Source organism: Botryllus schlosseri, chromosome 12, assembly GCF_051294905.1.
Source record: "Botryllus schlosseri isolate E-star chromosome 12, Bs_hap1, whole genome shotgun sequence".
Classification (NCBI taxonomy): Eukaryota; Metazoa; Chordata; class Ascidiacea; order Stolidobranchia; family Styelidae; genus Botryllus; species Botryllus schlosseri.
In genome coordinates, this window is record NC_137247.1 from 26134144 (window position 1) to 26150164 (window position 16021).

General features: G+C 38.0%; 1 protein-coding gene and 1 non-coding gene across 2 annotated transcripts in view; one reads left to right on the forward strand and one right to left on the reverse strand.

The window, feature by feature from the left end:
• LOC145452822 (uncharacterized) overlaps positions 1 to 16021 on the reverse strand; it is a 345136-nt gene that overhangs the window by 303274 nt on the left and 25841 nt on the right. The gene's annotated exons all lie outside the window — the stretch shown is intronic.
• On the forward strand, positions 1512 to 1584 carry Trnav-aac (transfer RNA valine (anticodon AAC)). The gene has a single exon. It is a non-coding gene; the product is annotated as a tRNA-Val (tRNA).

Below are 16021 nucleotides of genomic sequence, written 5' to 3' on the forward strand. Positions count from 1 at the left end.
CTGAGCAACATCGAGTACCTGAGTGATTCGATTCTGAATCACGTAATATGCTTCGAGTCGAGTAATCGAGTATCAATCATTATGACGTCACAACAAAATTTGATATGTCAAAGTTCAAATGTGCACCTTTTGTGTCACCACAAAGAGTAGGCTACAATGCCTGATATCCATCATATTAAAGATACCCTGGTATTTCTTCGACCGTACCAATTTCATTGAACTTTGTGACAATATTGTTGGTGGATGATGATTTCGGAAATGCTTTTCAAGTAACGGTCGTAACTTTGCACTATATGTTTCGTACGCTGCGATACGCCCAATAAAGGTTTGAAATAAGAATCGAAACCATAATTCTCGTTGATAATAATAAATTCAGTAGCGAGGAGCGTATGATTTCTTTTCTTTTCGGGCGTCACTGGGTTGGATGCAATAGCCAATAAGCGAGACATGCAGAAAAGTAGTTACAACAATATGGCACGATCATGAACAAACGTCGACTTTGGGTTGCGCAAATTTGTTTGAATTCAAGATAAGATTTGTCCCACAATGGATTCTCTGGAAAACACTGTCGGAGACCGTTCGGATGATTTACTCTAGTATGACCGTTAAGCGCACGAAAAACGTTGGTTCGTGTATGTCCCGGACAGCCCACCGTATTTTCACAAGAGAAGTGCTAAGCATACACATTCTGATAATCGGCTGGTAAACTCAGCAGAGCATTATAAACCTGTTCAATTTGAGCACATCGATGAATATGTGACGGTCGGTCCAAGTTCCGTAGTGAAGCGGTTATCACGTCTGCTTCACACGCAGAAGGTCCTGGGTTCAAGCCCGAGTGGAACTACGTCTTCTATCTTTTCTATTTTATTCAGAACAATCGTCCATGCGTGAATTAAAGCTATACTCGGGATGAGCGTATATGCCGATTGGCAACATCTCGTTCTTCCCCTTTTACTCTCAAGCGTTCTTAATAATGATCTGTGAACCCACGGGCAATTGAGCTTGCGGAGGCCTGCCATATTCTCAGAACCCAAAATAGTGACGATTTTTCTCGGCGTCAAGCTCGGTCGTTACGAGCAAGAAAGTTACAATAACAGACGTAGAAACGGGAAGTTCAAACAGATTCTTCGGGTCGCGAGAGAGTCGACCTTGATTTTAATCAACACATCGTCAGTAGCTTGCTAGGTATTGACATTTTTCGTCTTCGATGTCTGATCGCATAAAAATCTCGTTGAAAGCATTTCGCATGCGTTGTATGAATTTCGTATTAGTGCATCGTTTTCTACATCCCGCATGTATCCTTTATGTCGGGAATTTTGCTTTAAGATTGGTAAACCAACACCGATATTGTGACGCGTCCGTAGAACATTGGTCGCTGTATGCCTTGCATGCCATACCACAATGCATTCGCCGTACATACATAATGAAACGATCCGTTTGTGAACTAAACATAAAATACGTATAAACCTGCGCAATCTGTATCGATCGATGAAATGTCACGTGTACAGACGAGTTCCGTAGTGTAGTGGTTATCACGTCTGCTTAACACGCAGAAGGTCCTGGGTTCAAGCCCCAGCGGAACTACTTTGACGCGTTTTCCTGTTCTATTCGGTAAAATCTGTGGATTATATATTAAAGCTTTAAAACAAGGGATGTCCGTATACACCGTAGGAAAATTACTCCAGCATTCCTAAAACGATTGGAATATAATCCATTCCATTCGCATTTTAATTTAACGATTATTGATTAAATTAATTAGTTCGACACGCACTGGAAGTCACGGCAATCATATGTGGTACAAAAGATCGAAATATCGTCCTCCGTCCTCCACAACGGCTAGTGCACACTCTTGATAATTGACGTTCCAATCCGTATCGTTGGGGTCCAATCCTAATCTCATATCTGAAATCTTTATGTGTTCCAATTTTAATCCTATTCTCATTTCTGGGCTTCCTGGAAAAGTTACAGGAGAACTGTATCGTGGGAAACGAGCCAGGCTTGCTGTACCGACATTTGTCGTCGTCGTGCTTGTTGGAATGAACTCTGACTCGATATGAAATGTACTTGTTTCAATTTCCAAGTTTCCCGAATTCAGTGATTTAATTCTTAACTAATCCGTAGAAAATTCCCATTCTAATGTAATTTGGAATATCTGGAAGTTTGGTTCCACTCTGCTACTGCTATCCCCGCAAACAAGATAACGTGACAGACGCGTGAAAAACGCGTCAACTCTTGCACGTTGAACGTTTGGCGCTGACGTTACAATCGCGACATTCTGTGGACAATTTGTAGCGATCAGTAAACGTTTCTGAAAGGCTAACCTTAACCATTTTGGTTATGAACCACGTTTGCTAAATGCTGCCTTTCAAACTACAGCTCCTAATGTAATAATATTGAGTCACAATAATTCAGGAACAATGAGTTTATTGCCAATAAGAGATAATAAGTCGTTAGGCCCAGCTCTACACACACTCATAATGGTGCAAAGAGTAAAAGGCTGCAGGCATTGTGCAGAATATTCCAACACCAATAATTGCAGTTTTGTATAATTGAGGTACTGAGCTCGGAGGTATAGTTGAAATATTACAGAAGACACCCGCTCTTGCAACTAGATAAAAAATCACAGGACTACCATATCAAGGTATAAAACAACATAACAAAATACTATGGCGGCAATATTTCAAATATAAGACACACTTTCATATTAACCAGAGGTGTTTAACTAAGTATACAGTTGATTTGTTTAAGTACTCAGGTTTACCTACTTGCACTAGCGGTGATCTTATACCACTTCTACTTCTTGAGTCATTAGGAAAAACTTCCTACTTTTGCATTTCGGATTTTGTTATGTTTAAATGAGTTTCGGGACATGGTTGTAGTTCTCACACTCACTGGCCAAAATAGAATCAGTATAACAACAATGTTAGCAACTGAATTTATATATTCTCGAAAAATGGACGTACCATCATATTTTTCACAAACACGAAGCAGCAATTTCGAAAGTGGCAACCACTTTACAACTGCTAAAAGAACGCGACACCTGGTCCGAATCGAAGTTTTCAAACTACCTGCTCAAGTACTTTCAATACCTTCATTTTCAACTCCCAGTTGGAGTAAATTTAACAAGTAAATTTAGAATGCCCTGGATATTGCTAGTTCTACTTTTGCAACAACGTGTACGACTTTTACCACCTCAGACAGCAATACAGAGGTACGACAAATTTGACTAGCAATTATTGTTTGATTTTACCTAGATGTGTGCGGATTGACAGGACATTAGTAATGGAAAAATTCCTCCATTAATTTGGGATACTTGAAGAAACACTTTGCAGCAAGCTAATGGCAAGATATTGATACATAAAAAATGAAGAAACTGCGTAGCCGGTGTTAGCACCACCACAAGTAAAAACTTGAAACACTTTACCATAAACCAATTCACGATACTGTAGGGTTACCATATTTTGCGAATCTGAAAAGAGGTCTTACAATACAGCAGTAACATCCGGTAAAATTGGTGAACATAAGTAGTATAGTCGATCGCTCGTGACGGGCTATGGGGCTCTTATGGGCGGGGTGGTGACGCGCCTGAAAATCGGGGGTGGTGATGCGCCTTTTTAGACCCCCCTTGCGGCGGTGATGCGCCATGTGTTCTTATGGGTGCGGTCGTGATTCGCCTTTTCGGCTATAGGCTGCGGCGGTGACGCGCCAGAAAACCCGGGGTGGTGACTCGCCTTTTTTGCTATAGGTGGTGGCGGTGAGTCGTATTTCATGTATTCTTACGGGTTCTGTGGTGATTCACCGTGTGTTCTTATGGGCGCGGTCGTGATTCGCACTTTCAGCCATCTCTCGCGTGGTGTTGAATAGTCACCAACAATAACCGCACAAACGGAAACGTGGTTTGTTGTGAGGATTAAGCAGTGCGACCTATATTTCGAATGACCTGCGCGCTGAATTGTTTCACGGCCAACCGCGTGCTACTATCGAATATTACACTATTCCATTCAGTGCGAAATAGTTTGCTAAATCTAGGAGTCACTTCCAAGGTAATATTTTGGTAATTAGTTTACCACAGAGCCGGCGTAGACGGCGAATCGAATATCAACAATAACCGCATTCACAAACTAACACTTCAAAAATGTGTGAAATAGTTTGCAAAACCCCGCGGTCGCTGACAAGATAATGACTCGGGTGACATGATAACGTTACAGGTATAGGTTGTGGTGGTGATTCGCCATGTGTTCTTATGCGTGCGCTCGCACGTCGTACTTTCAAGTATAGGTATCTCTCGCATGTCGTATTGGAAACTCGTGTTGGCTCGCTCACGCGCTGAAATTTTAGTAATCAGTTTGTCGCAGAACTTGATTTCACTCGTAAGATTTAATAAGTAACGAATAACAGACCGCCAGTGTCGGTAACTTGAATAGCGACAAATTGTCACTTATTTCCGCTCTAACCCTAATCCTTTGTGAAGTGAACGCTTATTCAAAAGGTTGTGATATAATTTTAAAATCCAACGACCACTCACCGGATAATGCTGCAGACATAGCACTCTCTCATACCCGCTCACAAGGTAATATTTCGGTAATTAGTTTGTCACAGAACCGTCGCAGACGGTGATTCAAAACCAACAATTTGTCACTTGCCCGCGATCGCTATATGTTTTGACACTTCAGAAGAGTGGTTGACTTTAGTTGCGTGATACAAATCATGAGAATATTCAATCAATGCGTCAATTTGTCAACTCGAAATGAAACTCACTACACAGTTCAAGTTGATTCGTATCTGAATGTGTTAATTCGGTACAATTCTAATTATTTTGAGAAATCTTTTCGTGATCTTTTGAATCGACTGCAACCTGAATATTACTGACACCGACTTTCAGCCACATCGAATTATTCGCACACTCCGCGCCGTCGTTTTCATAGCTATAGAATCAATACCAACTATAACTCTACAAGAATCAAGAATCACAAGTATGTGCATTATACAGTTATTGTCTTTATCAACACGAAATCAAACTCTTAACAAAAACACGCAACTAATCATTTGGCAACTCTAGCATTACCAAAAAATTCCAGTATTGTTGATTGAAAATCCTCGAGTCTTTATTTTTAAGAATGTTATAGTACGACGTCGGAATCCACTCGCGAGATGTACTAAAGGTAAATCCAGATAATCCAAAATGAAATATTTGGACTTTGACATAGTCTGAATTGAAATAGATTGACAAACATGACTAACAACTTTCAACCCAGTCATATTTAGAGATTATACGCACATTGATTCGAAACAAGTAATGAAACATTACAACTCTATTCGCGACCTGTCTTTACGTTTGTCAAAGAGAGTTTCAGAAATATCATCACTATGACATCTCAACATTTTAACATCTTGCCATCAACAAAAGAGTAAAATACAAAAACCTTGTCAAGTCAATCCGTTTGTAACTCACCGAACCAAAGCAAAAAGTGTCCATACGAAAAGTAGACAAGACTACGCAAGTAATCACTACAACCCACAAACATATCAAGTTCGGTTTTAGGCATATACCACCAACTCGTCTTTTTTGTTTAACTGTAAAAGTCGTTACTATGCCACAAGACAAAGAAATTACTATGAGGTATATTTTGTAAGACAAAAGTAATTACTTCTCGGTGTCGGCGACTTGAGGTTAACATAATATATTTGAGTATACGACATTTGAAAGTATGACCATCGTAGTTTCTTACAATCGAACGCAGGTGTTATATCGAAAATTATCATGATGTAAACATAAGGATTGACACATTGATTAGACAAAATTTCAAACGCAAACTAATAATAGTTTATCATTATTTTATTATTAAATTATTTGCGTTAATTAGACCACGCGTTGTGGTAAATGTTATGACAGCAACAAACTTTTCAGTACCAATGTTATTAACATATTAAGCTGCAAAACTATGTGTGTCTGAAATGTTCTCGATAGGAAAATTACTCCACCTTGGTAAAAATCACTCTGCGTATCGCGGATATCAGAAAATATTTCCAGTAACCAAGACTAAAGTTGAAACAACAATATCGGTATTATTACATTCAACACCCGATGCAAAATGCTTTATTGGTCTAATTCACAACGGGTAATTGAAACGACTAAGTGTAGAGTATATCACAATGACACGGCGTTACTATTGAATCCAACAATTGATACGATTTATTGTCGAGATTTGTGACAGCGCATTGAAACATACACAACTTACAGAGTGTGAAAATATCACTTTGGGTATCGAGTACCGTTTGAAGCGCGCGATCAATACATAATTCCGTTCGCACTCTCTAAGATGTTGTGAAGTCTACAGATTTACACTTCAAGACTTTGATCAACACAGAAGCAATTTGGAATATCTTTACTGGACGCATCCTATTCTACTAGACTTGAGTGATACACAAAACTCATAGCATTAACAAAATCGCAATAGGCGCTACACTGAAATCTAAAAAAATGTGTTTGTATTGCTCAAAGTAGTGATCATAAATTATCATTTGAATAAGTAATTGTAATCATAAAACCAAACTTGCGAAAGTCATTACCATAACAAAAGAATATTGTAGGTTGCTTGCTAAATGTATGCCGGAAATATTTGTAGAACGCTCACGACCAAAGAAATCGGAAATCTCCCTATTGTCATTCGTCAAAGTATATGTTGGCACAATACTCATCCCGTAAAAGATCCTACTTGTATCTGATTGAATCGCCGGTAATTAACTCGCTAAATCAAACCATAAGGAAATTTCACTCACTCATCGGATATGAAACAGCGTCGCTTAATCGGCGTAGATCGTTTTTCTAAATGCAAATCATACCTGACCAACAGAAAACAATTTTCACTCACCTTGTAATGAAACCAAGTGGTGGACCTTCGTTCAATATTTTGTTTGTGTCAAATACTTTGCAATAAACACACTGGAGTGGTCGAGCTTTACATCAGCAGACTGCAATCTGTAAATCAAGCTTACATCCGACTTGTAACTGTATCGTTTACCTAACCAAGTTGTATGCACAGTTTGATATTTTTTGTTATTTGGTAATTGCTGAATATACTACTTCGAAATACTCCCTTGAACGTAATTTCCATCATCGTAATAATCGAAGTACATTTGTGTCGAATTCGTAACAGCCGACTATGACATGATAAATTTTTGACAAGTTATGCTTGGAAGATTGGTTGTATATCACGAAAAATAATTACCGCTCATATTGATACTGTTATCCATTGTTCGGTATTTTCAAACGAGTAAAATTTATTACTTGAGTTACTCCGCTTAATGCAAATGTAAACACAACCGTCTTTCAACATCACAAAGACATCGATACAAAGTATACAATCAAACGCAGCAAGTTTTACTTTTGTAGGTTGTGTATGATTATCCTGCATAACTCATTTCTTACCAAAGCCATATGAAATATATTCATGTTACACGAAAATATTCCCATGCTACAAACCTATACAATGATTGGTGGTGCTTTCAAAATGTTTCGATACCTCAAGAACTTTATTGTCTCAATGGATGTTCATACATCTTAATAATCAAATAGTTCAACACAGAACTAATACGAACAGAAACATCAGAGTTGTTTACACAAAAGTTTGTATGTGTACAGTATGTGAATACCATGTGTAAGTCCAGCCCAATTGTGGTATCCATCCGGGTTTAGTTAACACAATTTACAACACCGAGGTCGCGTCATCTTTCGTAAGACAACAAACCAAGGCTTCAGGATATGTCCATGTCATAGCAATAAATCAGCTACTCCAACAACAGAGTGCATATGTTTCTAGTTACGGTGCTTACATCTTACACACAAATCGACCTACTTTGCTAACGAAAAGTGCTGAGTCATCAAGCGATTGCCCTAGCAACAAAACAGCTAAACGTACTATCATACAAAATGGCCGTTATAGTCACCAACGGTACATGGTACAAGTAACAAGTCTCGAGAATTCAGTTATTCAAAAAACGCGAAAGTGTTTCTATGCCAAGTCGTTATGTTTGACGAAAGTGTATATTGTAGTATTATGATCGATTTGCATTCGTTGGTCACAAAATGTCACTACTCTAAATAATTATTTTTCACTCAAACACAAACGCGTACTTGTCACCAATCGTTTTCATCAAGCACGAGTTCAAGAAACCTGCTACGACATGAATTCCGATTTAGTTTTACAAATATTTTATAATTGTTTTTATTAACACTATATCAATGTCATCAAGTTGAGTGTTTACGATATTAGTGTGTAGGTGTCTGTGTCATACTTGGAGGATCCGTATTACAATTGACTCGAATTGACTAAATGTAAGAAGGGTTGAAATGTTTCGAATCGATTCATAAGTGGTCTTCGTTGTGGTTTTCGTCGGACATACAGCACGAACTAACTGTAGACTCCTCTCTGTTGTGCAGCTACTCGGTAATCGAAATGCATTAACATGTAAACAACGATCTTGTTTCGTCACACCAAAAATATGTTCACTATCGCGATACTCTGCACAAGACGTGCATAGCCTTTTCACACTCGTAATAGTATACCAACGTCAAGCGATAACGTTTAACAACACCAACGACACTAAACCCACGACGTTTACCTATGTAAAATTACCACTTTCACTTGTCAGTCCATCGTTTACCTGACTAAACATATTATTTTCCTTTGGAGATCTGACGTTTACCCAGAGTAAGAAACCATTTTCACTTGTAAATATTTTTTTTTCCTCGGCTAACAAACCTTTTTTCACTTGTAAATATTTTTTTTTTTCCTCGGCTAACAAACCTTTTTTCACTTGGAAATATATTTTTTCTCTGGTTAACAAACCTTTTTCACTTGGAAATCTATTTTTTCTCTGGTTAACAAACCTTTTTCACTTGGAAATATATTTTTTCTCTAGGTAACAAACCTTTTTCCCCGGGTAACAAACCTTTTTCCCTGAGCAACAAACCATTTTCACTTGGTGGTCCGTCGTTTACCCGAGTAAAAATATCGTTTTCTTTTGGAGATCCGGTGTTTACCCAGTGTAACAATACATTTTCACTTGGAAAAATACTTTTACCTAGAGTAGCTAATCATTTTCTCCTGGGTAACAATCCCTTTTCGTCTGGAAACTATCATTTACCTGAGTACCAATACAGTTTTCACTTGGAAATCTACCTTCTCCCTGGGTAACAATATCATTTTCGTTTTGAAAACTGACAACCACACCGGACAATTCGATATTTTTGTATATTGTTACAACGGACAGCGACAAAATATACACCAACAACGACCCCGATACATTTGTCTAATCAAATATTCACTTGCTCTGATGCATCCCATCAAAATCATTGGTTACTCACATGTAATGCACTGTACATCGATGTGAATGTTTTGGAAAATTGGACAATAGACTTCGATAGTTCTGTGATGTCCGGGTTCGTGCTTTGGATTTTCAAGAGTCAAAATGTCTGAATAAAACACCTCCTCGACGATGGTTGGTATGTGGATAACGGTGTTCGGAAAACGGTTGGATTTATGTCACCCATCGCGATAACAATTCCAGGTCGAGTTTTCCCCCTGCATGTTTACTATATTGTGTCTTTATTGGTCAATGTATGTCTCGACATTCAGTTTGAAATCGGAAACCCTGATAAAGTATGTAACCGGATCCGGATATCAACTCTGAATCGATAAACCAATGAACAATATTCAAAGTAAACATGGTACACCCTGTGTTTCCACGAAAAATACCATCCAGACATACGTCGCGCTTGTTTGCCCACACCAGTATACACGCAAATGGAGGTGTGTGACATTGCATGCAATGTGTTGGTATACAAAGATCGATCCACAGACATTATCATAGCCGGTAGTTTTGATGTAGATCGAATGTCATCACACCCGATAACAATGTCATACCAATAAGCCACATTGCAATGACTCTGAGTCAATCTGAAGCAGGACATACAGACACACAAACATGGAGCCGTAACATGGATTATTCGCACGACAGTGAAAGTGAACTGTACAGTACATACCAATATTGTGATCACAGTCAAATATGCGAACCGTGCACAATCATATACCCTGGTTTTTGTTGGATACGTACGAAACCAATAAATCGATACATTTCTTTTCCTTGGACATCAATAATACAATCGCCATTCCAATGCATCGCTCGAATGTAAGGTTCGTCGGGTGTAAAATCCATGTCAAATAACACCAAAGTGTGCTTTCCGTGTTTTATTATTTCCACCGACGCTTCTTGTCTGTGTCGTAACACTATGGTGCGGGGAGTTGAAAAACGGTAAATTGTAAAACGGATTGACATGACCGACCGAAACGACGTCAATAGCCTTGTGGTGATGACAGTGTCAAAATGCTACCGATACGACGAGCGCAACCTCGATCTCTTGTGGCGATGACCGTTTCGAAATGTTGCCAGACGAACTGGACCCTTACGATGATGTGTTTTATGATTGCGTGTGAAATCGCGAGGTAGTGTTCTATTGTGGTGTACGATTGCAGTCTTCATTCCACAGAAACACACCTTATTGGATCACAGTATCAGCCCGAGATTTGCAGAATCACTGTTCACGATATTTATCTGGAGTCGTTATGTGGGAGTAGTGACATCCATGCATCGTGTCTGAAAGACTGATCGCAATCATTTCGAGCACCGTACTTCGATAGTTCACCATGGTCAAACGCTACAGCAGAAAACTTCGGTGTCGACAACACGATCGATATTGACCGATGTATCCAATTGGTCTGGGTGGTCCGTCTGCAGATAGGGTCATGACTATCTTGTAATGTTACAACACGATAAAACCATCGAGTAAATCAGTGAACGGTGTCGAAATATCGATGTAATAGCGCGGACTCAGAGTCATTGCAATGTGGCTTATTGGTATGACATTGTTATCGGGTGTGATGACATTCGATCTACATCAAAACTACCGGCTATGATAATGTCTGTGGATCGATGTTTGTATACCAACACATTGCATGCAATGTCACACACCTCCATTTGCGTGTATACTGGTGTGGGCAAACAAGCGCGACGTATGTCTGGATGGTATTTTTCGTGGAAACACAGGGTGTACCATGTTTACTTTGAATATTGTTCATTGGTTTATCGATTCAGAGTTGATATCCGGATCCGGTTACATACTTTATCAGGGTTTCCGATTTCAAACTGAATGTCGAGACATACATTGACCAATAAAGACACAATATAGTAAACATGCAGGGGGAAAACTCGACCTGGAATTGTTATCGCGATGGGTGACATAAATCCAACCGTTTTCCGAACACCGTTATCCACATACCAACCATCGTCGAGGAGGTGTTTTATTCAGACATTTTGACTCTTGAAAATCCAAAGCACGAACCCGGACATCACAGAACTATCGAAGTCTATTGTCCAATTTTCCAAAACATTCACATCGATGTACAGTGCATTACATGTGAGTAACCAATGATTTTGATGGGATGCATCAGAGCAAGTGAATATTTGATTAGACAAATGTATCGGGGTCGTTGTTGGTGTATATTTTGTCGCTGTCCGTTGTAACAATATACAAAAATATCGAATTGTCCGGTGTGGTTGTCAGTTTTCAAAACGAAAATGATATTGTTACCCAGGGAGAAGGTAGATTTCCAAGTGAAAACTGTATTGGTACTCAGGTAAATGATAGTTTCCAGACGAAAAGGGGTTGTTACCCAGGAGAAAATGATTAGCTACTCTAGGTAAAAGTATTTTTCCAAGTGAAAATGTATTGTTACACTGGGTAAACACCGGATCTCCAAAAGAAAACGATATTTTTACTCGGGTAAACGACGGACCACCAAGTGAAAATGGTTTGTTGCTCAGGGAAAAAGGTTTGTTACCCGGGGAAAAAGGTTTGTTACCTAGAGAAAAAATATATTTCCAAGTGAAAAAGGTTTGTTAACCAGAGAAAAAATATATTTCCAAGTGAAAAAGGTTTGTTAACCAGAGAAAAAATAGATTTCCAAGTGAAAAAGGTTTGTTAACCAGAGAAAAAATATATTTCCAAGTGAAAAAAGGTTTGTTAGCCGAGGAAAAAAAAAAAATATTTACAAGTGAAAAAAGGTTTGTTAGCCGAGGAAAAAAAAAATATTTACAAGTGAAAATGGTTTCTTACTCTGGGTAAACGTCAGATCTCCAAAGGAAAATAATATGTTTAGTCAGGTAAACGATGGACTGACAAGTGAAAGTGGTAATTTTACATAGGTAAACGTCGTGGGTTTAGTGTCGTTGGTGTTGTTAAACGTTATCGCTTGACGTTGGTATACTATTACGAGTGTGAAAAGGCTATGCACGTCTTGTGCAGAGTATCGCGATAGTGAACATATTTTTGGTGTGACGAAACAAGATCGTTGTTTACATGTTAATGCATTTCGATTACCGAGTAGCTGCACAACAGAGAGGAGTCTACAGTTAGTTCGTGCTGTATGTCCGACGAAAACCACAACGAAGACCACTTATGAATCGATTCGAAACATTTCAACCCTTCTTACATTTAGTCAATTCGAGTCAATTGTAATACGGATCCTCCAAGTATGACACAGACACCTACACACTAATATCGTAAACACTCAACTTGATGACATTGATATAGTGTTAATAAAAACAATTATAAAATATTTGTAAAACTAAATCGGAATTCATGTCGTAGCAGGTTTCTTGAACTCGTGCTTGATGAAAACGATTGGTGACAAGTACGCGTTTGTGTTTGAGTGAAAAATAATTATTTAGAGTAGTGACATTTTGTGACCAACGAATGCAAATCGATCATAATACTACAATATACGCTTTCGTCAAACATAACGACTTGGCATAGAAACACTTTCGCGTTTTTTGAATAACTGAATTCTCGAGACTTGTTACTTGTACCATGTACCGTTGGTGACTATAACGGCCATTTTGTATGATAGTACGTTTAGCTGTTTTGTTGCTAGGGCAATCGCTTGATGACTCAGCACTTTTCGTTAGCAAAGTAGGTCGATTTGTGTGTAAGATGTAAGCACCGTAACTAGAAACATATGCACTCTGTTGTTGGAGTAGCTGATTTATTGCTATGACATGGACATATCCTGAAGCCTTGGTTTGTTGTCTTACGAAAGATGACGCGACCTCGGTGTTGTAAATTGTGTTAACTAAACCCGGATGGATACCACAATTGGGCTGGACTTACACATGGTATTCACATACTGTACACATACAAACTTTTGTGTAAACAACTCTGATGTTTCTGTTCGTATTAGTTCTGTGTTGAACTATTTGATTATTAAGATGTATGAACATCCATTGAGACAATAAAGTTCTTGAGGTATCGAAACATTTTGAAAGCACCACCAATCATTGTATAGGTTTGTAGCATGGGAATATTTTCGTGTAACATGAATATATTTCATATGGCTTTGGTAAGAAATGAGTTATGCAGGATAATCATACACAACCTACAAAAGTAAAACTTGCTGCGTTTGATTGTATACTTTGTATCGATGTCTTTGTGATGTTGAAAGACGGTTGTGTTTACATTTGCATTAAGCGGAGTAACTCAAGTAATAAATTTTACTCGTTTGAAAATACCGAACAATGGATAACAGTATCAATATGAGCGGTAATTATTTTTCGTGATATACAACCAATCTTCCAAGCATAACTTGTCAAAAATTTATCATGTCATAGTCGGCTGTTACGAATTCGACACAAATGTACTTCGATTATTACGATGATGGAAATTACGTTCAAGGGAGTATTTCGAAGTAGTATATTCAGCAATTACCAAATAACAAAAAATATCAAACTGTGCATACAACTTGGTTAGGTAAACGATACAGTTACAAGTCGGATGTAAGCTTGATTTACAGATTGCAGTCTGCTGATGTAAAGCTCGACCACTCCAGTGTGTTTATTGCAAAGTATTTGACACAAACAAAATATTGAACGAAGGTCCACCACTTGGTTTCATTACAAGGTGAGTGAAAATTGTTTTCTGTTGGTCAGGTATGATTTGCATTTAGAAAAACGATCTACGCCGATTAAGCGACGCTGTTTCATATCCGATGAGTGAGTGAAATTTCCTTATGGTTTGATTTAGCGAGTTAATTACCGGCGATTCAATCAGATACAAGTAGGATCTTTTACGGGATGAGTATTGTGCCAACATATACTTTGACGAATGACAATAGGGAGATTTCCGATTTCTTTGGTCGTGAGCGTTCTACAAATATTTCCGGCATACATTTAGCAAGCAACCTACAATATTCTTTTGTTATGGTAATGACTTTCGCAAGTTTGGTTTTATGATTACAATTACTTATTCAAATGATAATTTATGATCACTACTTTGAGCAATACAAACACATTTTTTTAGATTTCAGTGTAGCGCCTATTGCGATTTTGTTAATGCTATGAGTTTTGTGTATCACTCAAGTCTAGTAGAATAGGATGCGTCCAGTAAAGATATTCCAAATTGCTTCTGTGTTGATCAAAGTCTTGAAGTGTAAATCTGTAGACTTCACAACATCTTAGAGAGTGCGAACGGAATTATGTATTGATCGCGCGCTTCAAACGGTACTCGATACCCAAAGTGATATTTTCACACTCTGTAAGTTGTGTATGTTTCAATGCGCTGTCACAAATCTCGACAATAAATCGTATCAATTGTTGGATTCAATAGTAACGCCGTGTCATTGTGATATACTCTACACTTAGTCGTTTCAATTACCCGTTGTGAATTAGACCAATAAAGCATTTTGCATCGGGTGTTGAATGTAATAATACCGATATTGTTGTTTCAACTTTAGTCTTGGTTACTGGAAATATTTTCTGATATCCGCGATACGCAGAGTGATTTTTACCAAGGTGGAGTAATTTTCCTATCGAGAACATTTCAGACACACATAGTTTTGCAGCTTAATATGTTAATAACATTGGTACTGAAAAGTTTGTTGCTGTCATAACATTTACCACAACGCGTGGTCTAATTAACGCAAATAATTTAATAATAAAATAATGATCAACTATTATTAGTTTGCGTTTGAAATTTTGTCTAATCAATGTGTCAATCCTTATGTTTACATCATGATAATTTTCGATATAACACCTGCGTTCGATTGTAAGAAACTACGATGGTCATACTTTCAAATGTCGTATACTCAAATATATTATGTTAACCTCAAGTCGCCGACACCGAGAAGTAATTACTTTTGTCTTACAAAATATACCTCATAGTAATTTCTTTGTCTTGTGGCATAGTAACGACTTTTACAGTTAAACAAAAAAGACGAGTTGGTGGTATATGCCTAAAACCGAACTTGATATGTTTGTGGGTTGTAGTGATTACTTGCGTAGTCTTGTCTACTTTTCGTATGGACACTTTTTGCTTTGGTTCGGTGAGTTACAAACGGATTGACTTGACAAGGTTTTTGTATTTTACTCTTTTGTTGATGGCAAGATGTTAAAATGTTGAGATGTCATAGTGATGATATTTCTGAAACTCTCTTTGACAAACGTAAAGACAGGTCGCGAATAGAGTTGTAATGTTTCATTACTTGTTTCGAATCAATGTGCGTATAATCTCTAAATATGACTGGGTTGAAAGTTGTTAGTCATGTTTGTCAATCTATTTCAATTCAGACTATGTCAAAGTCCAAATATTTCATTTTGGATTATCTGGATTTACCTTTAGTACATCTCGCGAGTGGATTCCGACGTCGTACTATAACATTCTTAAAAATAAAGACTCGAGGATTTTCAATCAACAATACTGGAATTTTTTTGATAATGTTAGAGATGGCGAATGATTAGTTGCGTGTTTTTGTTAAGAGTTTGATTTCATGTTGATAAAGACAATAACTGTATAATGCACATACTTGCGATTCTTGATTCTTGTAGAGTTATAGTTGGTATTGATTCTATAGCTATGAAAACGACGGCGCGGAGTGTGCGAATAATTCGATGTGGCTGAAAGTCGGTGTCA